General features: G+C 37.0%; 1 protein-coding gene across 5 annotated transcripts in view; it reads left to right on the forward strand.

The window, feature by feature from the left end:
- The first annotated feature begins 2,241 nt into the window (after nt 1-2,241).
- The window catches only part of LOC131039486 (uncharacterized), a 64,223-nt gene continuing 42,810 nt past the window's right edge, over nt 2,242-23,654 (forward strand). The window contains exons 1-3 of one of the 5 annotated variants that reach the window (XR_009104640.2): nt 2,243-2,657; nt 3,044-3,159; nt 3,999-4,977. The gene's annotated coding sequence lies outside the window, so the exon portion shown is untranslated. Of the gene's footprint in view, nt 2,658-3,043; nt 3,160-3,192; nt 3,448-3,998; nt 4,978-23,654 lie in introns of those variants that run through there. The other 4 variants (XR_009104642.2, XR_009104639.2, XR_009104641.2 and 1 more) reach the window with 4 other exon arrangements.

The raw sequence follows: 23,654 nt of genomic DNA on the forward strand, positions 1-23,654 counted from the left end.
ACAATCACCATCAGCATCCTGAATCCCTTTTAGAAGCTGCACCAACATCAGTTATGCATTACATCAAAGATCTTCAATAAAGCTCTGTCGGTGAAACCCTTACTGGACCTACAAAGCAGGCTTACTAGAATATGAGATCACATCTGATCATCAAGTCAATACCAACTGACTGAAACATACTTCAGAAGCATATGAACCATCCATACAAACATATTCCATCATCCAGATCATACCAGTGACAATCAACTGATAATGTTCCCAATCCAATCCTTCTATCGGAAGCCGGTAAACAACCATAATAGCTAGTGTTGACATCGATGGGAAAACATCAATGCAACACATAATAAATTCCATCATATGGCCAACATGCCCATCACTCTAAATCATCATTTTAGCCTAAATACCTTAACAAACAAGTTCTTTGTATTGGCTTGCACAATTTTCTAAGCGGACGCTTGGCACCAGATCATGCCTCTAATTATTCTTTGAGTCGTGACGATCCTCAACATTTTACTTGCCAATGTGTGGCTGATTGCTTAGTTGCATGTATGTGTGGCGTTTGGGCAGAGACTCTCCTCGCCTTTTATTTCCTTCCTTTTGAAAGACCCGCGAGAGAGACATGTGGCAAGGTGGTGAAGCTTCTAGGTGCCTCTTGCTTTCCTTTTTCAAGAAAACCCTGCCAATGCAACACGTGGCGAGCTCATGTGAAGGATTCATTTAATTCAAAGGCCTATGCCAGAGTGTGGGGAAGTGACACTTGGCGACCTAACGGAGCTTAGCGAGGTTAAGACAAGGGCACTATCCTGAAAATCGCTCCATATTGACATGCAACAAAAGCAAAGGAAAGGCTTTCAATAAGCTAAGGTGCCAAAAATTAAGCAATAAAAGGGCCTGGAGGGAGGCTAAGGATTTTAATCCACAATTACTTTATGCAAATCATATTTTCAATCGTGTATGCCTATGCTCATTACTTATATCTCACTTAGTTACATTATGATTTCATTTCCTTATCATGATTCTATAGCTATTTCATTACATTGGGGGTACCCTGTCTTCCTAATACTATTTTCTTCTCACATGCCTTATCATGTTCCTAGAGCACCTTGTTACATAAGGCACATGCCTTGCCCATACCATTTTGTGCTCATATTCATGTTCTTATAACTATCCTATTATATTGGCTTCATCATGCCTTCCCCATACATTTTATTCTCACATGTCTTATCGAGTTCCTAGAGCTACATTGGAGACACACCATGACTTCCCCATGCTACATGTATGTATATGATCCTTATGTCACTTTTAGGGTCATCTTTACTTTATGATTTACCTACACTAGGGGCAACTATATATTTGGATGTCCTTTACATGATTATTATTTGATATTTAATTATTTTATTTTGACGCGATGCTATATATGCGATTTATTACTTTGAATGATCTATGCTCTTACATGCTTACATCTTATTCAATTACCTTTACTTTTAGTGTATCAATTTTTCTTTCATCTAATTCTTTGCATACTTTATATAATGTCACTAATGTTCCTATGTTAAGATTTTGGACAATAACCTATACCTACATAGAGAATTACCATCTTACCTAGATTAATTTTAATCGCACTTAAATATGCACACACGAGTGGATTTCTATTGTATGTTGTTAACATATTGTAGATTACATCACTACCATCAAGTGGACAACATTACTACCATTTTGTATACTGCATTCATCACCCTTGAGGGTAATTGCATCACTCTACCACATAGGTAGAGTATATTATTGTATCACCTTAGTATGAGTGGAATTCCTATTTCTCTTTTTTTTGCTTTCTCATTTTTATATACAGGTAAAGAAAACTTATGATTGTCGACTTGTTCATTTGTGTGGCAAAACTACTTATTGCATATCTCTTCTTTGTTTTGCAAGTTCCTTAGGAACACTTATGCAAGGAAAGGAACATATAAAGAGTTCAAGATAAGTTGATATTCAATTTTTGAATCCATTTAATAGTTTGAATTAATACAATTGCATATCAACAAGTGCCAAATTCTCGTGTTAGATTTGACTCATTCTTCAATCTTTATTCTTTCTTGTTTACTCTAATTTATATATCTTTATATACATTCAACATTATACTATCACTATTTACACCTATTTCCACACATTCACCCTATTATTTGTCTAAACTTTTGTACATATTTGCCCAAAATTTGGGATTACCTATCCTCATGGTTCTCATGTACGTGAATCTGCCCCGGGAAAAGCTATGGGACAAAGTTAGACAAACCAACTACTATAGCTTCCAGGAGACTTTCGCTCTAGGAGAGCTCTATTAGCCAACGTGGTCAAACAAACAATCTGCTCTACGAGAACTGTTACCAAAATGATTAAGTTCTTTCTTCTAGAAATTCGGCGATAGATTTACATACTTTCCAGGCGTGAATCTCAGGCAGCTTTATTTAGTAGTCTCAAGTCTTAACGGAACCAAATGGATTTTGGGAGTCTCAAGAATCACAAGATTCATAATCGAAGAACTGGTATCGAGAAAAACCTGAAGACGGTTGGTTTAGGATGTGATTCTTGATCCCAGTGGACGTCAAAATTTCTACAATTCAATTCAATTTCCAACGGGCCTAAAGCACTTCCGACGATAGGTAATGTTCATATTTGCAGTAATTAGTAGTACCCACATGGACTTATTGCTTTGTCATGGTTTATCACTACCTTATGATATTAGGCAATTCCATGCCCTGTTTTATTTCGGGTTATCTGTTTGAGCAGGCAACAGAAATTACTGGGTACAGTGAATTCTTTAACAAACGGTCATAATAGCATTAGCATTTAGGTTTCTCATTGTAGCCTGAGAACTGGACCTCCTTGTGAACTTTGATTGTTGAATTACTCTTATTTCAATCTCCTCTCATGTATATAGCCTTGAAGAGGATTTTTAACCCCAATTTACAGATTATACATTTTTGTTTTGCACTTTAGGCCATCACAACAATAATTATACCTGAATTGTACCATTATTGCCACACAGGGTTTTGAACTTGGCCCATCGCAGCTTTAAGTGCTTCATCTTACTGCAAGATCACAACCCAATTGGTCTCATGGATACCATATTTGACAAATACTATTATGTATCGCCTTGGAGAGGTTAGTAATAAACAATTCACATAGTGCACCTAACTTTTGGACTTACCATGGGGAACATGAATCTGCAGGGCTTTGATGCTGAGCCATCTCAGCAGTAAGTGCTGAAACATACAACTAGAGCACTGATTGACCAACTCCATGGGCATCATGTTTTATTTAATTTCATTTGTCAAACCCTGTAATGCATTACCTTGGAAAGAGCTCCAATCATCGTGACATTATCAGGGGGAGCACAGCAAGTCAACTTTTGAATCTAGGCACCGAAGTGGAAAGTGCTACAACTTACTGGTAGACTAGCTGGACCAATTCCATGAATAACATGTTCTTTTCTTTTTTGACCCCCCTTTTTACATTACCTTGGAGAGTGTATTGAACTTCTATTTACCAATTGTGCCGATGTCTCTACATTATTGCGGGAAGCATGAAGCCTTCCACATTCTGAACGTGTGCCATTGCAAGCAAGAGTACCAACTTACAACTAGATTACTACCCAATAAGCTTCATTGATATTATTTTCGTTTAGCTCTAATACTATGTTTTGTAACCAGTCCTTCCCCAAATTTTGCAAGCAATTGTCTAGATGAGGGCCGAGAATCAACTCTAGCGGACAAGGGTTATGAGTCTAAAGCTAAGAATCAATCCTCAGTATGCCTTCCTTCGCTTTGAGTAGAACCTAGCCAATTTGCAGCATAGATCCGAGCTTACGAAAGGAGCCAACAATTTACATTTAGTGCTTGCGTTGTCTTATGATGTATTTGTTATTTCTATAACATATGGTTTTTTTTCTTTTTGTATTCAACCTAATTTTCAAATGCATTATCTTCTTGCCTCTGTCACAGTGTGGTACTATTCCAGGAATGAAATGATAACAGTGTACCTGGTGATGACGAATTTGTTGTTCAAGAAACAACTGATTTGACAAAACAGAATAAGAAAATTTGACTGAGAAGTAAAGTGTGGCAGGGATTCTGCATTGAACTAAGTTAACAGAACAGCAGAAAAGGCCTGATACATGCGATACTTGAGAGAAAAGCTTGCAAGTGTAAATGTGAATTCCAGAATTTTAAATCACAGAAATCTCCCTCAGAACATAATTACTGAAGAGTATCATAAAATGGTGCATGGCCTGGTAGTTTAAACTGCAGAGAGAATGATAGTTTCTTCAGAACCAGAGGAGTATAAAAGTGGATGTTTTGCAGTTACACAAGAAGATCTGATTTGTTGGTTGACTCCCAGTCAGGATGCAATTAGTACTCATTGTTTTGTCATATTGATGTGAAGGATTTGGCAAATCTTTATATTCTTAAAGGATAATTCAATTTGGCTGAAATAATATTTTACACAAGAAAGGTTTTGAGTGCAGGAACTCAATTGTAAATGCATAGGTGATGAGCGTGTCCTGTAATCTCCTGAATGGTTGGATGGATCCCAATTGGATTGAAAGTATTATGATAAGAACCCACCATTGAGTTCACGAGGGATCTGAGTAGCCTAAGTATGGTGCTTTTTCCTTAAACGAGAGGCATAAAGAAATGACATCAGTGTGTGCTTGTATGACTGCATTGACCAAAATTCAAAGGATATAATTTTACCTCCAAAGTTGACCTTTCTTCATCAGATTACAATTGTTTTAGAAAGGAGAAGCTATTCACTGGTCCCGGAGTGGATTTGGATATAGTCAATTTCCTCATCCATGATCCATTTCACCTTGAAGAAGAGTGTTTGGCTGGAGAAAAGAAAATCTGCTGTTTTGCTGAGAGTCTGTGTTTTTGTGCCATTAAAGATCGCTTGTATTTCCATGCCCATGTTCCACAATTTGTATGTAAAACTAATCTTCAAAATTCTGCTCTGATTATATTTCTAATTTGTTTAGATATCTGGAAGGGTGGGGTGACATGCATGTATAAGCAAGTTCTCTACACTTTATTTATATGTTTTCATTTTCTAAAACACTCAAGGGCCAAGGGCCAAGGCCCAAGATCAATTAGGATCTGTATTTCCTTCTTATGCATAATTTTATTTTGTAGTTCAAGGCTGTTGATATTGACCTGAGACCTGCTATTTGTCGATGTGTTATTAGGCACATGCGAACACAGGATAAAATACCGAAAAGTATCTTATCCTCTCTTGATCAAAGTCTTTCAAATGCTGAAGATTCGCTTATGGATCACTTGAGATAACTCCAAGGTTCTTGATATGTCAGGTCACGATGTGTGGATAAGAACAGTTAGTCGTTGTGATTGTTGTTTCATCAAGGGGCCTTACGTACTTCTTAGGATATGAATGCTCGATTTTTAAGGAATGGTTTTCGGATGATATGCAATGAAGCTCATTTACTACTGCTACTAGATGTTTATCAAAAAATTGCAAAAGATAAGGGTTTAGGGACACTAAACTAAGCCTAGGACTGTAAGAGTGAAGGATGACTTATAGTGAAACTCTACTAGTCTTAGTATTGCCATACAAGAACAACTCCACCAAAACTAGTGCAATCTTTTAAGGAGATTAAATGAATTTTCCAATTATTACCAAACATAGACACCATCAATTGAATAACAATTTGCACTTAAGCACAATCAAGAATTCCAGTTGACCACACAAGGTGAATTTGCAATCAACAAACTGCTGGTGGTATGGATTACCAGTTTCACCATAAATCATACACAACATTCTATCATTCAATTTTAACACTTGAACAAAATTCTAAAGATTAGATTGAGAAGATGAATAACCATGCATATGCCCCAAAGATTAAATAGAAAGCACCACACTTCAATGTCTTTATTAATCCAACAGCAAAGTAGCAACAATTGTTCAAGTCTTCCTCATCTATCCTCTACAAAATGAAAAAATGATAGCTTATATAGAGCTCCACAATGAAATAGAGGGCTAAGATTGCCCTAAAATGAATGGCTGAGATCAAAACCCTAATTAGGGTTAGTTGCAGCCAACTAACTAATTACATAATCAACCAATAGAAATCTGGCATTTTTTTGGCATGAACTTTGAAGAAATTTCCTCCAATGAGAAAATGAACACCACATGTAACTCATAACAAAATTTCTTCTAGAAGCTCGTTTTCTTGGTCCTTCTCTCTGATGGCGAATGCAATGAATCTGTCATTATTGCGTTGAGCTCTTCCATGGACAAGTTAGGCAAATTATCAAGTTTGAACTCGATCACTTCCAATGTATCAACACATGTAGCAAAGACCCTTTGCCATTCCATTTCCTGTTTCCAAAACATTCCCATGAAGGCCATGAATGAACATACTCCAGTCAAAACAACATCTGAGAAATCTGTGGTTGGCAAGAAGATAGATTTTATCTTATTATGTAGTTCATCAACGTTGAAACCATCTTCATTAAGCATATCTTGAAGGAACATTTCTGTGGTTGAGATGATGAAGTGTTCTTGAATTCCTTTAAGTGTTTCTTCCATTTTGATTCAATCATCCTTTGTCTTATCAATAGATTCTTTCTTAGTCACCAAAATGCAATACTACCCTTTGAAGTCATATACTGCCTTTGCATCCATCACTCCACCATCAATTAGCACCTGCTTGGGAATTTCTATCAATGTTTGCAAACGTGGAATGGTCATAGCTCGGATAAACTGAAACTCCTCCCATATCTCCATAATGTCATGTATTATGCACAAGAATGTGGTGACTCTGACATAGGTTTGCATATACTCATGGGTGAATGTACTAGCTTGTTGGAAAGCATTTTTGATCCAAGCCTTAGTGGTTTGGGCTATTACTCTTGTTTCTTCTACTCCTTCAACTACTTCTTTGGAGAGTATTTGAGGTGGGAGAGGCGTATCTTCTTCTTGTTGGGACGACATACGGTGGATGTAGTCTATCAATTGCTTGTTTTCCTCTTTCAATTGCTTCTTCTTTCCTACCTCAATCTCCAATTGTTCTTCCATGTTAGAGGTTGATCCTCTAAACTCTTCAACAACTTGAGTGCAAGTGATAGGACCAATGTCTATCTCCCTTATGTCATAATCTTCTGTTGTGATTTGATCTCTTGGCTTATCAAATTTAGGAATAGCCACTTGTACTTTTCAAGATCCAGATGCATCATTCACAATCTTGGAATATTTCTTAGGCTTCTTTTCTTTATTCTGTTTTGCTCTTGCAAGCAAAGTATCCAAATCTCTAACTTCATCTACTATTGTTACTGATTTCTTCTTCATTCTTTCTCTCAACCATTCGGGTGCTTGATCATCCATCTCTTCTAAACTAGATTGCTGCTAATTACTCTCGTGGGCCATGAATGTATTTTTTGTTGGCATTCTACGCTCTAATGAGAATAGTTGATGTTGTCATTGATGGCAACCAACTGGCAACCCACCGGCAATAGGTTTCTACATGCACCGGTAGACACCGGCACCGATAGGCACTTACACTGGCATTCAGATTACATCGGCAACACAGCACACCAACACTCAAGCCGACATGGGATGAACTCTTGTTTATTGTAATATAATTATCTATTGTAAGTCGACATGGTATATTGTAAAAACTCATATAAGTATGAGATCTCTTAGGTCATTTTGATATGAGAGAGGTAGTAGATGATATGATATGTATGGTAGAAGATAATTGTTTAGTGGCAGCGAAGGTTTTTGGTTAAGGTATCTATCTGAGCTTAAACCGGTACTGAACCTGACATTAGAGATGTTGTTTTGAGCAGTACATTATATTGGATTTAAATATCCATTTTGTAGGCAGTGAGACTTTTCTTTGAGTAGTGAGCTCTAGGGTGTTGGCCTCCCTGCATGTGCAGGCCCCTATTGTAAGTAGTATTTATTCATTGGCCAGTGAGTAAATATTGTGGGTCACAAATCCCACTGAGGTTTTTCCCACACTTGGTTTCCTCGTTAAATATCTTGTGTTATGGTGTGTTTCTATGTTGTCTCTATTATTTATGTTTACTGCATTAATTCTTGTTTACCGGTACACTGTTTTGGGTGTCAAAGTTATAAATAAGTTTAAATATTCAACTAACCGGTTAGACACTGATTCACCACCCCCGCCCCCACCCTCCTCTCATTGTCTTTGGGACTGTCATTGAATCTAACATATTCATAATGTTCTTGATTCTAATTATCAACATCCATACCCTGTGTTTCTCCCATTGGATTGGTTTGTTGATAATAAACATGTTCTCCATCATGAGGTGGTGAAGTAACTTCTTTGATCCTCTCGCTGATTGGTATCACTAGATTCATTGACACTTCTCCTATCTTGTGTGTTTTGAATGACTCCTTCATCTTCTTGTGAGATGTTCTTTTCTTTCAAAGCTGCATTCATGTCTACAGATATATTCACTTCTCCCCCAGAAGGAGCACTAGTGGTAGATGGAGTTTTTGCTGACCTTTGCTTCTTTTGCTGAGCTGAGTTATCTTTCACCTTTTTTCTCTTCTTTGCTTGAGCTTGTGAACTACTCTCCCCTTGTTTGTTCATTTCATTCCTCGTGCTTTCATCTTCAGACTCTTCATATTTGTAAATGATGACTCCTCATTATCCATCCGATCATATGTTAGAGTGATGCCTTTTGCTCTTAATTTATCAGCTTGATACAATATCCACTTCCTAGTGTTGTCTAACACTATTTGATTTATGACTTCTGGTTGGGTGACCTCGGGAGCATACCAATCTATTAAAGAAAGGGGCTTGTCCTTTTCATTTCTATAGGGTGGTAATATCACATCTTCGTCTCCTTCAATCTGATCTGGTACCCGCAATACTTTTGTGTGTCTGATTAATTTAAGAGATAATCTTGAGTATGCTCTTTCTCTTATTTCAAAGTCATCAGCTGCATTAGCCCAATGGTCTTCAATATGCATGAAGTGGTGAAACTTCTCTTTATTCACTGTTCCGATGTTATGATAGGTATCAATGTTGCTCCTTGAGGTATGAATCCTAAGATTGTAGTGTTGTAGCTCTTCTTCCAATCCTTGTGCTACTAAAAAGGTGGGGCGTGTTTCAAATGATTTTCCCACCATGACTGGGAAGGTTGTTTTAGCTTTCTTCCTTCTCTTTGCATCATATTCTAACAATTGCTTGGATACTTCCAACAACACCATCCTGTCAGTAGGATATCTTGGTAGACGGTAGGTATATGAAGAGTATCTTTGTATCCTCAAATATGTGAATTTTGGAAATGAGTATACCAACACCCACACTTCTTTATTAGGTTCATTGAATCCTTAGATAGTCTAATATGAGTGCCCCCTTGTAATGTTCTCACAATATGCATGGTGAATGCATTGTTCACCCTCCTGAAATGAGCAACACTATTGTTCAAGTGTAACTGTGGATATGCATCATATGAGAGCATTTGTCCTTCTGCTGGTCCAACAAGTGCTCTACAATTCAAACCTTTGTATTTCCCAAATCTTACCAAAATGTAGATTAAGTATGAGCTCATATAGAATGTTTTAGTTTGTCCTACATTCTTCAATTGCTCATGTAGATTATCACTCACTATCTTGGCCCAATTGATTATGTTAACACCTTTAGTCACTTCCTCTATGTAGTACCACATCCAAGATTCGTAGGATGCAGTTTGTGGGGATCCCATAACTCTGTTCAGCATCATTACAAGCTCGATCAGTCCTTCCTTGAAATTTGATTTGAGGAGTGTCTTCTTGGGCACTCTCTTATGACTACTCCATGGTTCTAAGATCCAATTTTTGTTGAGGATGTCATCGCATATCTCTGGTTTGCTTTGGTATAGTGCTAATGCATCATCCTTACTCTTATAAATGAGCTTGTCGTATGTAGGCACATTGAACACTTCAGCTATGGATAGCTCTGTGAGGTATGTTATCTTGCTTCCATCTGGCGCTACTATAATCCTTCTCTCCGAGTCATAATGCTTTGCACATTCTAGAACCAATTTGCTACATTGTACTGTTGGTGGGAAGCTTGCAATGTGAGCAATGCCATTCCTTGTGAGTTTCTTTGCTATTTCGAAGTGGTTGTATTTGCCTCTACCCAACACTTGATCTCGAAAATCTTCCATATCATTGAGCCCAAAGTTGGTGTCGCCAGTCTTCCGCCATTTGGAGGTGAGTTTAGTCTCAAAGACATCTTTGAATTAAAAAACTTTTGTTAAAACTTGAAAGCTACAGCTCTTTGATAGAACAAAATCAGACCTGGAAATGATGAAATAAGCTTAGATTTTCAAACCTTTGTAGCAATTTATCAAATCCTTAGGGTTTGTAAAAGTATTTTGCATGGGAATATGTTCTTACAATTACCAACTCGCCAATTGTCAAGGTCTGGTTTGATCTTATTTCACCTTTTATATGCAGATGTAGAAATGATGGCATACAGATTTTGAACAATCTTTGCCCAGGCTGCCTTCAAACTGAACTGAAAATGTTCCTAAGTAAGAATGAAATTCTTTCAAGTCGAAAGAATGAAATTGAAAATGTGTTTTGATCAATGAAATGATCAAAATCTGCTGTCAAAATCACTAATATAGATAAATTCGCCCTTCAAAATCGTAGGTTTAGAGATGCGAATCAGAATTGAATTGTTCTTTGATGCTGGTCTTTTGAATTCGCAGAGCAGAATATTATAGGTTGCCTTGAATGATGTCTCTAAAATGAAATAGAATGCCCTCTTATATAGGCATTGAGGGCTAGAGATGTGTCTCTTGGTTTCAACTTCTCATAGGCCGACTTGCATTCGAAAAAAATAAAAAATAATTTGCTCTTTGTTTGGTGAGCGCTCATCTTGGAAACCCGACTTCTTCATTTTGATCATCATCTCGGCCTTTTGGTTATCCTTTGCAACTTAGCAATCTTGGTGGAAATTTTAACTACCTTTGCATCATTTGGTCTTATTGGCCTATTGAGGCACCTTTGCAACTTTGGATTGAGGGCGGCTTTTGAAGGGACCTTTGCAACATTTACTTGAAGCGGCTTTTGAAGGGACCTTTGCAACTCATTCACTTAGGCGACTTTTTGAAGTACCTTTGCATCTTATGATCTAGGCGGCTTTTTGAAGCACCTTTGCAACTCAACACTTGGGCAGATTTTTTCAAGACACCTTTGCACCTCATAGTGTGATTGGCCAAATCAACTAGTTTTGCAATTCTCCATTTGATTGGCTAACTTAGGTTCTTTTGCAAACCCAAAACCATGATCGGCCAATTTGACTAGTTTTGCAATCCATTAGTGAATCGGCCTATTTGGAGACCTTTGCAATCCATTTGCAGTCCAAAGTTTTGTCAAGATTTTGAGACTAAGTTTATCAAATTTTCATCTCTAAGGCAAATCATGATTCACAACTTCATCTTTCGTTGTCAAAACCTTATTCATTGAATCGGCCATCAGAGGTTCCTTGCACTAAGTCTTGACATTTCATCGTAGTTGAGACAAACCTTCTCTTCAAACCCTAATTGACCTAGGCTAAGAGGTTTCAATATTTCCAATCTTTCTTACATACCTCTTAACTATAAGTTTCATCTTCAGCTACTAAGATACTAAAATCTTCATCTTGGAGTCTAATCTTAGAATACTAACCATTTGATCAACTAACTACAGCTGGAAGCGAAAAGAGGGGGTCCCCATCTTTGATGGGGTGATGTGTGAAATGGTCACAACACTATTTTTTGTTGTTTTACCTCCTGATTCAATATAACTTTTTTTACATATCATGGCTTGAAAATGCTTCAATTAATTAACCCTAATGGAGGGCCAAATTAAATAATTACACACACTTCTGATTCTAAGAACATGATACATGGGGAGTTCCATAGAAGCCTGACATACAAGAATTCTTCCCAACAGCCTTTGAAATATCGTGAGATGAGGATATTCAACCATTTATCTCATAGGATACAGGAGCTACTTCTTCAGACAAACCAAAAAGGAGGAAGCAAAAAAAATGTTGGCTAAAATCGATGTGTCTTTCTTCCTCTAAACCAATAGGAAATTAATTTCTTCATGTGTGAGATGGAGATCTGTTTAGCTTCTGGTAGTACAAGACATGAATGGTGAAATTTCTCAATTGCGTTGTCTGCTTTGCAAAATCAGAACACATACCATCAAATCTCCAGTTGCAGATGAACATGAGATGTGATTTATGTGTACTAAAACCCCTGATTAATCAGGTTCTTTCTGAAAAAATGCAGTTTGAGCAGTTTTCCATTTTAAAAAAGTCATTGAAAACCTAAATGAATTTTACGGTAGTTCACTAAAAAATAAAAAATAGTTTGTTTTTACTGTTATTTTCATCTATTTTTGCATTATATATATATATTGTTGGCATATTCCATCATTGCCTCCGTATAGTTAAGTTGTTTTGGGTTTGTTATTCATTTGGTTTGGTTTGTTATTATTTGATAGCTTAATTAAGCTATTTGTTGTACCCGTGCATACACGGTTACCAATTTCTTTCATGTTTAAATAACTCAGATAATGCAAAGTGAGTTATTTGATTACTCTGCGAAATCTGATATGGTATCAGAGCAGAAATGTTTATGTGCCTGTGGTGTGGTGTGTTTCAGCGTTTAGATAAATCATGGTGGAGAAAGTACTGATTGCTTTCATTGTTAAGCACATTTGGCTCTGTTTTTTCTCTTGATCAGCCATGATATTTTTGGGCCTGCGAAGCATCTGTGGTCACACATTCAAGTCGTTGTTGTACGCATTATAGCTTTCATTTGCTATAAAGTGTTAGGGTCCATATTACCTCAAGGCGGTTGTGTGTGCTCTGTGACATCGTTTCCAAACATGGGCTATATGCTGCTGCGGTTTGTGAAGAATTTCGGCCTTGTCTAAATCTCTACTAAAGTGCCATCCCACAAGGGTGTCCTCATAGGCTGGTGCAGGTGAATGATGCTTCCCGTCTCATATTTTGGTAGGCTGTTGAATCTATTGAATCAACCATAGCTCGTGTGGAGTCTCCCTATGAGGCTGACGTAAGCATACATATTGAAGAGGACCGCATTAAGTTTTACTGCGGGTGTAGTGGTCAAGTCTTACCATACCAGGAGCAATTGAACATGTCCAACAAGGTTGTCAATCTCTTTGTGCGAGGCTTCTTCGTTCATTTGTGGGTGATTTCTAGTCATTGGCTTCTCAACTTTGACTAATTACATTGACCTTCGGCCATACTACGATTGCGATGATTGAAGCTTTGAGCGTGTGTTTATGCTGGCCGATCCCAATCTCCATCAGTTCATAAAATACTTGGTATGAAACTTTTCATTTTTGTGAACTTTTGAGGGTGCTTCATTGTACTTCTACTTGGATTTGTCAATATTGGTGATTTTGTAGGCCTAATCATTGTTGAGATTTATGATTTGTGAATCCCATTCAAAGGTTTGACAGATGCATAGGAATCTAATAATACAGTCTATGTTAGCCTCAACACCTGTTCAATGAAAACATTGTATGTTCAAGGAGGAATTTATAGTGTCAAAAATTTCCATTGCTTGGTGAAGTCCACAAGATTTACGCTAGGCAGCATGTATTCATACTCGTTGCTAGTAGTAGTTACATTATTCTATCTTCCTTCATGGGGTTCATATGCTAATAGACAAAATGGGCATTCGCCAAGTATAATATTTCATTGAGGAAAGTTTGAAAACCAAAATAAAAGTAAAAATAAAATTGATGTAATTTTCTTCAAGGGCGGTGTTATTTTTCTTCTTTCTATAGCAAAATTGGCAGGAAGTTCTCCTAAGTTACTTCTTCCAAATTCCCAATTGCTTTGCCGGAATAATTATTCCGCTTGGAAAACCAAACTCAAAACTCATCTTGAGTTTGAGGAAGTTTGGGATGTGGTGAGCGGTGCCACAACACGACATAAGACAGATGTTGATGAGTAGAAGAAATTTGATCAAGTTGACAGTAAGGCTAAATTGATCATTCTGTTTAGTGTGTTTGATGATGTTCAACCCTTTATCCGCGACTCGTCCATAGCCAAAGATGCATGGGACAAACTAAAGACGGTGTATGAGGTTAAGAATCTGAATCAAATCTTGAATTTGCAAAGTTAGCTACACAGCCTAAAGATGAAGAATAGAGAACAATTGGAATCCTTCCTCAAAAAATTGTAGAGTTGAGAGCCTCCCTACAAGCATTGGGAGAAATAGTTGATGATGTAGTTTTGATGCCTATTGTTCTACGGGCACTACCATCCAGATACAAGGTTTTTGTGACAACTTTGAATGTCACTGAGACAAACCCCACATTCGAGAAGCTAGTAAATCTTCTCCAAAAGGAAGAATCTATCAGCCAGGAATTTGATCAGGATGATCATGCCATGACTACACGTCATAAAGGCAAGAAGCCTATGAAGTAGTTCAGTGGGCCTCCCAAATCTGATAACTCATCCAGACCTCCGAAGAAGTGTCCAATCTGTGACAAAATTGGACATGATGTGAAGAATTGTTGGTACAACTCCTTCAACAAGGGATCATCCAATAAAACACATCCAAAGAATCCCTTTCAATGTGGCAAACCACAATGGGAGCCGAAGAACAAACAAAAGCACCAAAGCAATGTTGCTGAAGCAAATGATTCTCTAGATGAGGAATACGTGCTATCAGCTCACACTTCAGAAGATGGTTCACAATCCACCTCTATATGGTATGTGGATTCAGGTGCTACAAAGCATATGATTGGATAGGAGTGGTTTCACACATTGAAACCCCATCACGGTACAACAACTCTTGGAGATGATACCACTCATGCCATCAAAGGTATTGGTGACATCTCTTTGAAGTTTGGCATTAATCGTTGCAGGGTTACTAATGTTTTGTATGTGCTAGGACTTATCAAAAATCTTCTTTCTGTTACTCAATTTCTTGATCATAATCTTAGGATTGAATTTGATTCAACTAAGGATAAAAAGGTGTCTTGTCAAAGATAAGTCTAAAAATGAAAAGATTGTTGCTAGTGCTACTGAGGTTGGTAGAATGTTTAGGCTTGATACACTAGCAAATCATCAAGCCTTAGTGACTAAGGAAAATGATCTTTCAATGCTTTGGCATCGTATATTTGGTCACTTGAGCACTAGTTACTTGCTCAAACTCTGTAAAAATAACATGGTCAAAGGGCTTCCATCCCTTGAAAAATCCAATGCAATTTATTCTAGTTGTATTGTGATTGGATGACCACCTGGGGGACCAAGGAGCAAAGCAGGAGCCTTTTGAGCAGTTACAGGTGTTTGGAGAGAGGTTCCTATTTTTTAGGGCAAGTCCCTACTTTTTAGGAGGAACTGTTGGCCAGCAGGACTTAGACATTATCAGTGATCACAGTGCTTCAGACGGAATTCAAATCTGAATCGTGGATTTCATGTTATGAATAAATTAAGAAATATTAAAATATTTCATAAGTTGGATTAAATAAATAATAATAAGTGAAATAATACAATCACTTTATATTAATAAAGTGGCCCCTTGACACATTTTCCTAGAAGTTATAACTTAAATATATGGCCACTTTTAATGAGGAATTAGACCCTCAATGGGTCAAACCACTTAGGGGAAGTATTTTTTTAATAAAAATAAACATTTTAACATGTTTAATGATGCCAAAAGTCCAACCCTAACCCCAAATTCGAATTAGGGTTTGAGGAATGTTAAAAGAGCATTTGGGAGCTCATTTTTGCATTGTGATTGAGAATTTTTGAGAAGAAAACTATTTTGTAGGTTTGCAACGTATTTTGCAGGTGTGTGGATTGGAATTGGGGACGTAGACCTCCATTTCTGAGAGAAAGGACAAAAACCCTTTCATATTTTGTCAATTTGGAGTGTTGGGAATGCTTATATCTGACCAACAAGGGTATTATTCAGAGGAATTTTGACACTTACAGCAACAACTAATCTTGAGAATCAGATTTGAGCAATTAGAGGGAAGATTTTGGTGAATTATTGCCGTTTGTGGCCAGCCATAGCTCTCCTAGCCTAGCTGTACACTCCTAGCTTGCCTGGGAATTCACAGAAAATAAATTGGAGGGTTTACATCTGGTTTTTTTGTGCAAATTTCATTGTCAGCATTGGGAATAAAGATTGGAATCATTCTTTTAGGTTTATGATATCTTTGGAGTGATTTATGAGCAAATCAGTGGGGAAAATTGACCATTTTCAGTGAAGTCTCTTGGGAGCGTGAAGGAAATAGATCTGTGCGGTCCCATGCCACCTAGTCACAATGGATACAAGTACTTTCAGCTTTTTGTTGATGATCATACAAGGAAAATGTGGGTATTTTGTTTGCAGCATAAAGATGAAGCTCTTTCCTATTTAAAAGAGTTTCGTATTAGGTGGATAAAGATACGAATCACTGTATTCGTGGCCTCCGCTCAGATCGAGGGGGGAATACACCAGCATTGAATTCTCCACATATTTGAAGGAAAACGACATTCAACGCCAACTGACTACAGCATACATACCCCAGTAAAATGGTGTTGCAAAATGGAGAAATCACATCATCATGGAGATGGTTTGCAGTATGTTGAAAGATTCGCAACTAGAGTGTGCATATTGGGCTGAAGCTATACACACTGTAGTTTATCTTTTGAATCATGCTCCAACCAAAGCCCTTGATGGCATTATTGCAGAAGAAGCATGGATAGGGGTGAAACCTTCTCTCTCACATCTTCGTGTTTTTGGATGCACTGCCTATATGCACATTCTTAAACAGAAGAGAAAGAAGCTTGCTGAAGAATCCATGAAACGTATACTTCTTGGCTATAGTAGCAAGTATAAGGCGTATCTCCTCATGGATCGTAATACAAAGAAGATATATATTAGTAGGGATGTAATCTTTGATGAGAAGAATGATGTAAGTTCTCCTCCTACATCTTCACCTACTGAAGATAGTGCTCCTATATTCAACATGGATGGTAAAAATGATGGGAGTTGTGATAGTCAATCACCACCCATCAATGTCACAAAACCATTGCCAAAATGGTATACTAGTACCATTCGAGATGCAAAGCTAGATGGAGTTCCAGACACTTCAACTTCAAGTCAGAGGACTCGCAGCATGGCTCATAATGAGGTAAATTTTGCGCTAATGACTTCAGTTGTTGAAAATTTTGAGCTATCTACTGTTCAGGAGGCACTTGAATCAAAGCCTTGGAAAGAGGCTATGGATGCAGAGTATCAATCTTTGACGAAAACCAACACTTGGGAGCTTGTTGATCTACCACTTGGTAAGAAAGCAATTGGTTGTAAATGGATTTTTAAAACTAAGTATAAAGCAGATGGTAGTATAGATAAACATAAGGCTAGATTTGTAGCCAAGGGTTATGCCCAGAAAGAAGGGATAGACTATGAGGAAACATTTGCTCCCACTGCAAAGATAAAAACCATTAGAATGGTTTTTCCTTTAGCTGCCCAATTTGGATGGAAATTGTACCAAATGGATGTAAAAAGTGTCTTTCTCATATTGAAGTTGATTGTCACTTCATATGAGAACATGTTCTGAAAAACAACATTCAGCTCTAGTTCTGTTCCACACAAGAACAACGTGTTGATATCTTCACAAAGCCTCTTGCACGTGTGAAGTTTGAAACATTTCAGGATTCTCTTATCAGTACTTTAAAGCAATGATGTAATAAGGGGGGAATGTTGGCATATTCCATCATTGCCTCTATATAGTTGTTTTGGGTTTGTTATTCATTTGGTTTGGTTTGTTATTATTTGATAGCTTAATTAAGCTATTTGTTGTACCCGTGAATACACGGTTACCAATTTTTTCATGTATAAATAACTCAGATAATGCAAAGTGAGTTATTTGATTGCTCTGTGAAATCTGATATATATAAATTTAAAATTAAATAATATATTTTATATAGGGATATTCAAATTTCTTCAAATCTAACTATAACTATATATGACATCAAAATCAAGATAGTGACAGTGGTATATACTATATATAATTATGACAGTGAACAACAAAATTAGAAATATTAAAAAATTTAGACCATGACAACAGTGACAGCAGTATAACAGCAACAAATATTAAAATATATCATGATTCATATTCATGGGTAGATGGTAAGTTTATATCACTGACAATTACAGTATTATAACTATAGCAGCAATAAAAAATTAAGATATAAATTTCCGATTTTCATTTCATTGGTCAAACCAAAAACTAGTTTTTGATAATCAGCATAAATATTAAAAGATATAACACTGCGACTAAGTACAACTATACCTTATTTGGGCTATCAATATCAAAGAGCTCTCTAAATCTAGGTCACTTTGTGGCTGAAGTTGTGGCTTGTCCAATGAAAGCCTGATCAATCCCAGTTGCACCTTCTCATTAATTTCTTGATCATCTTCAAGATCAACATCCCAATGTGTAATAAGAGTTGTTAATACTTAAAAGAGTTTGTCAATCTTGAAGTATCAAGGCACTATGAGTTACAACTGGCTTCTTTGCTTGTATAGAGGAAACATGTTCCTCTTAATTCAATGGAGGAAAACATAGGTGGACCAATTACTCGCTGCTGGAGAGGAACTAGCAATTTGTAAGAGTAAGTGAATGGCAAGTTGCTTCAGCTCTAGTGTGTCCTTTCTATGGAATCTCCACCATGGAATAAGGTTATTTTATGCAACAATGTTCCTATCCTTCCTAGGCTTTGGTTTTCTGAATGTACATCCCTTATAATCATTTAACTTAAGCCACCACTCCCAACGTATTGTTGCATCCTCAATGTTATACATGTTATGAAGGGCCTTCATAAAGTCTTTCATTACATCATCATCCTTAGCAGGAGGAACTCTGTTAACTCTAATTGCACACCACTTGGGATTAATGACATGGTTAGCCTTATGAAGATGGGTGTTCATTGTGTTCTAGCTTTTTGTAACAATAAGCTTGATATGGTCCTCATAGAATTGTAATCCAAGATGTTTGTTACAATTTGCTTGCCTCATTAGATCAAGAATGCTATCAAAGGTCTCATAAATATCTCCAAGGCTATGAGAGTTTGTATCTGTATACTTGATTATCCTCACAATAGGTGATATAATAGGACAAATATATTTGCAGGCAACACCTAAACAAAATAAAAAATAATAATAATTTTTAAATTAAAAAAATAATAATACTGTAGCGTCCTAAAATTGCGACACTTGCAATTTCGACTACATTTGGGTCTTCACGATGGCGGCGCAACGTTGAACCTGAATGGAGACCCTGAAACCTGTTTACGACACCAAAAACTGCATTTTTCAGCACTCTGGCCTGATCCTCCTTGCACCCTGTTGTCCCGGGAGGTGGGACCATGGCGCCCAGCGCCCTGGTCCCTGGCCCTATTTTGGGCCCGGTCTCTTTTGGGCATCGGGTCTTTAAGTTTGCAAATTGGAAAATATTGTTTCTAGGTCGGCCTAAGGTCGGGAAAATCAGTCTATCAGCCCTAATTGACAAGTATATAAACTACATTTCCCCTCCCATTTGAGGAGGGAAGAAAGAGGAAGACATATGCAAGCAAGAGGCGGAAGCGATATTCAAACATTCAAACATTTAAGCATTCAAGCATTCCTTCAAGCAATTGAGCATTCTAAGTCTCCATTCAAGGCTAAGTGTTGCATTCAAGACAAGGATTCAACCATTGAAGAGGAGATCACTTACAACATACAAAATACAACATTCATTACACCTTCGCATGTAAGAATACAAACATTCTTACAACAAGGTATCAGTACTTGTTTACATTACAAACATTTACATTTACAACATTCTCATTTCTTGGTTAATTCCAAAACCGAGGTTTGACCTAAAGGCAAACCCCTAATCCCTAACCCCCCAATCGTCCTCTCTTTTCTGTGTGTAGGTTGCAGGTACGCAGCTGTAATTGAAGATCTGGAATCCTTGTGTAGAGACGAACAGATCCCCCTTCATTTCGCGGATTTTTCGGAGGACCGTGTGCACGCCGAGCGCCATCGTCCCGTCAACTTTCGCCCGAATTTGCAGAACAACATCATCTCGACATTTTACTGCTAATTCCAGGTCCGCAACTTCATCCCGTATCCCTATCTCTATTTACAAGCGAATCTTTCTTACTTTACATGCATTCCTAATTCAATCTTTCTATCTACAATCTTTACAAAAGAGGGCATCCTTGATGTCTCAACCCTTGAAACTCATTTAGAATCCAGTCTTGCATTGTCTGAGATTGGATCTTGTGGGTTTCAACCCCTCTTTTGAATGTAAAGTCCCTCCTAAGTGAAAACCGTCAATCCTAGTGACCCCCTTTCTCCTTGGAGTGGGGGAGAACACCTAGGGTTCGATTTTCCGCTTTACATTTTGGTGAACCCGACGTGAACATCCTAATTCTGATTATTCATGGTTAGATCTGAAAAATTTGCTTCCTTAATTACATTTTCATGTTTGATCTTTTGCAAATTTTAGAGGTTAATTGCATAAAAACTCTAAAATTTTCTGTTTGGTAATTGAGCTTGTGAAATGTTTAATTGTTAATGCTTGTTACAGATCTACCCTTCTACTGCAAATTGTCAAATCATATCTGTGCTTTAATTTTAAAAATTAAGGGTTAAGTGTTAAAACCCTAATTTTTAAAACCCTCTTGATTCAGCCTTTGACTGATGATTTCACTGATCAAAACACCTCCAAATCGGCTGTAACTTTGGATTCCGCAACAAAATCATAATATCTCTCATCCCTGAAAATTTGGAAAAAAGTTGCGAGGACCGTGTGCACCCCGAGCACCATCGTCCCCGACATTTTTTCCGAAATTTCGGGAGCTAGATCTTACTGTATTTTTCTGCTAAAATCCAAAATTTTGGCTGATTTCATCAATTCTAACACTTTCAAAATTAAAGTCAAAGTTGGTCTAGTGATTGCTTGGATTGAGGCTTTTAATCATTCAAAAATTATTGAAATCGAAATTCATGTCAAAATTGTGCTTCTTACTATCCTAAATCTGAAAAGTGTGTTGGCATTCATTCGAAATTTCAGTGCTTTATTCAAATTTTTGCAATTTGTGACTTTTGAAATTAAATGTTTAATTGCAACAAACTTGATTTCCACTTTCAAAATTGAATTTGGTGTGAAATTGAGTCAATTTTTAAACCTGCATTGCTTTTAGTATTCCCTCTAAAATCATAAAATTCAAAATTTCAGTTTCCCTCTCTTTTTCAAAATTCAAATTTTGCATTTTTCAACAATCTTGGTAGGGTTCAATTTTGAGATTGCAACTTTAATTTGGCCTATCTACAGATCGTAAAATCACTCAATTTTTTCAGATTGGCTTTAAAATCATCATAACTCTCATCCCTAAAAATTTCGAAAAAAGTTGCGAGGACCGTGTGCACTCCGTTCGCCACGGTCCCGGACATTTTTTCCGAAATTTCGGGAGATTATCCTGATTGTATTTAAAAGCTTAAATCTAGGAGATTGGCTGATTTTATTGAAATTTGCTACCTCTAAGATTCAAAATTTTCTCTCTTTAGTGCATGAGTTTTACAACAATAAGCCCTACTTACACTATTCTCGTTAGATGAAGCCTTAGAATTAAGTCTTTCCAAGGTTTAATTACTGAGGAGATGGAACCTAATTTGAATGGCCTTTTTAACGAGGACACGGGTAATTCCTCTAATCCTCCTAATGATGAAGAAGCTCTCCATGAGGTTTCTGAAGAACAACTTTCGAAATTGGATAACCAATTTGATGATTTTCGACAATGGATGTCTCAAGAATACCCCGATAGTCAAGCTCTTCCTTTAATTGAGGGTCTAAAACGTATGGTTCAAAATGATAAGAATGGAATTGATATTTTGCGTAGTATTGCACACATTGTGGATTCGAATGTGATGCCTATGAAGAGTTGTGCTGAAACTTTGGGTTATACACAACCTCCTACTCAAGTCAATCATTCTATTCCTTTGACAACTTCTATTGCTAGTATACCTACTTTTACATCAAACATAATGACTACTTCAATACAAGACATTCCACCTATGATCACCAGTCATGGGGGCAATCCTTCTTCTTCAATTAGCCCTCTTCCTTCATTCAATCCGACTTTTTCATTCATTTCTTCAATAAGTGTTCCTATTACATCTCCACAAATGAACCTGACGCAAGGGGGCAATTCATTTAACTATTCCATTCCTCCTTGTAGTGTTCCTCCTTTCCAATCATCTCCTATGACTAACTATCATAGTGTCCCGCCACCTTACTCTCAATCAATACCTTCTTTCAATAACATAATACCTCCATCACAATCTAACACGTCTAATATGAACTCTTCGACTGAAGCGACCATTAACAATCTTGCACAAACTGTCTCTTCTTTACAGCAACAAATTGCCTCTATGAATCAATCTAAGTTTAGTGTGCCCACATTTGATGTTGCGAGCCCACTTTCTCGACATTGTTCGAGCTATTCCCCCTAAGCATGTTGAACTCCCACAGTTGGAGCTTTATAATGGTAAAGGTGATCCTCTAACACATGTTAAGACTTTTCAAACAATATGTACCGATTTTGCTCATGACCAAAGGTTGCTTGCAAAACTGTTTACTAGAACATTAAGAGACAAGGCTCTACAATGGTATTGCTCGTTGCCTTCCTATTCTATTACTTCTTTCCAACAACTTGCAAATGCTTTTATTCAACAATTTCAAAACAATATAAGTCCTAAAGTTACTTTGATCAATTTAATGCATTGTAAACAAGGTGTTAAAGAAAAAGTGACTGATTTCATTGGTAGATATAAGCATTTGTATGCCCAAATTTCTTTTCCAGTACCTGACAATGATATTCAAAGAATCTTTATTTCTAATTTACAAAAAGATATTAGAGAAAAACTTCTGTTTTTTGAGTTTACTTCTTTCCAACAGTTGTGTGCAACTCTTCACAATTATCAACTGACTGTGAGTCAAATGGAACAAGCAAATCCTATGGCTCCGAGTGATAAGGGTGATAGTAGTCAACAACCATTTGGGAAGTTTAAACCGAACAGAGAGTCCATTAAATTCAATGAAAACATCATCAACAACAATGTGAATGCAGCATCAGGTGTGCCTCCTATTTCTAAGTTTTTCAAGAAAGAAAGAAAGTTTACTCCTTTGAATGAATCATTGCATAGTATTATGAATAAATTATTGGAACAAAATGTGCTTACTCTTCCTCCTATAAGGCAAATAGATCCTGCAAAGATTAATTCACCCTATTTTGATAACAAATCTTTTTGTCAATTTCATCGTCAACCTGGGCATGATACTGAAAAATGTTTTGCTTTAAAGGGTAAAATTCAAGATTTGATTGATAATAATACTATCTTTGTTTCTGGTGTGAATGATAAAGGCAACACATCTGTAGCTCCTCCTAATCAGAATCTCAAGATTTTTACTGATCCGTTACCTTCTCATACCTCTAATGCGATTAATACTAATGATTCCTCTGTCTCACCTGATGATCTTGTGTCTATGACTCCGAATGTGATTAACTTTGTAGAGCAGCAGAAAATCCCTAAAGAACC

The sequence above is a fragment of the Cryptomeria japonica genome, chromosome 9 (assembly GCF_030272615.1).
Source record: "Cryptomeria japonica chromosome 9, Sugi_1.0, whole genome shotgun sequence".
Taxonomy (NCBI): Eukaryota; Viridiplantae; Streptophyta; class Pinopsida; order Cupressales; family Cupressaceae; genus Cryptomeria; species Cryptomeria japonica.